A 1,127-nucleotide genomic window follows, 5' to 3' on the forward strand; every position below is an offset into this window, starting at 1 on the left:
CAAAATACCCTTCAAGCTATTAAAAATCAAAAAAGATACAGAAGGCCACAACATAATGATAAAAGGCTCAATCCATCAACAAGAAATATCTATCCTAAACATATATGCACCCAACATAGGTGTGCCAACTTTCATAAAACAACTTCTAGGAAAACTAAAGAAAGATATTGACTCTACCACTATCATAACTGGGGACTTTAATACCCCACTCACAACCCTAGACAGATCATCAGGACAAAAAATCAGCAAGGAGATCCGGAACCTCAATGTGACTTTGGACCAAATGGACTTAATTGATACCTACAGAACACTCCATCCAAAGACCACAGAATACACATTCTACTCATCACCACATGGAACATATTCTAAGATCGACCACATACTCGGCCATAAATCAAGCATAAGCAAATTTAAAAGGACCAAAATTCTACCAAACACTTTCTCAGACCACAGTGGAATAAAAATAAACATTGACACCAACAAAGTCCCCCCAAAACCCACAAAAACATGGACACTAAACAGCATGATGCTAAACAACTCATGGGTCAAAGACGAAATCAAAACAGGGATCAAAAGATACCTGGAAACAAATGAAAATGAAGAAACATCTTACCAGAATCTTTGGGATGCCCTGAAAGCTGTAGTAAGAGGGGAATTTATATCCCTACAAACACACATGAAGAAAATGGAAGGAACAGAAATTCACAACCTAACAAGCCACCTAAAGAAGCTGGAAAAGCAAGACCACAAAAACCCTAATTTCAGCAGAAGAATCCAGATCACCAAAATAAAAGCCCAAATCCAGGACATAGAAGACAAAAAAAAAAAATACAAAAAAATCAATGAAACAAAAAGCTGGTTCTTCAAAAGGGTAAACAAGATTGATGGTCCCCTAGCTAGACTGACCAAGAAAAAATGAGAAAAAAAACAAATAAGCATAATCAGAAACACAAAAGATGAAGTGACATCTGACCCTGAAGAAACACAAAAGATCATTAGAGACTATTACGTACACTTGTATGGAAACAAACTTGAAAACCTGAAGGAAATGGAGGACTTTCTGACATCACACAACCTACCTAGGTTGGAACAAGAAGAAATTGAGACCCTAAATAGACCAATAACGA

The sequence above is a fragment of the Carlito syrichta genome, unplaced genomic scaffold, assembly GCF_000164805.1.
Source record: "Carlito syrichta isolate Samal-C Ts95f unplaced genomic scaffold, Tarsius_syrichta-2.0.1 Scaffold315475, whole genome shotgun sequence".
In the NCBI taxonomy this organism is placed as follows: domain Eukaryota; kingdom Metazoa; phylum Chordata; class Mammalia; order Primates; family Tarsiidae; genus Carlito; species Carlito syrichta.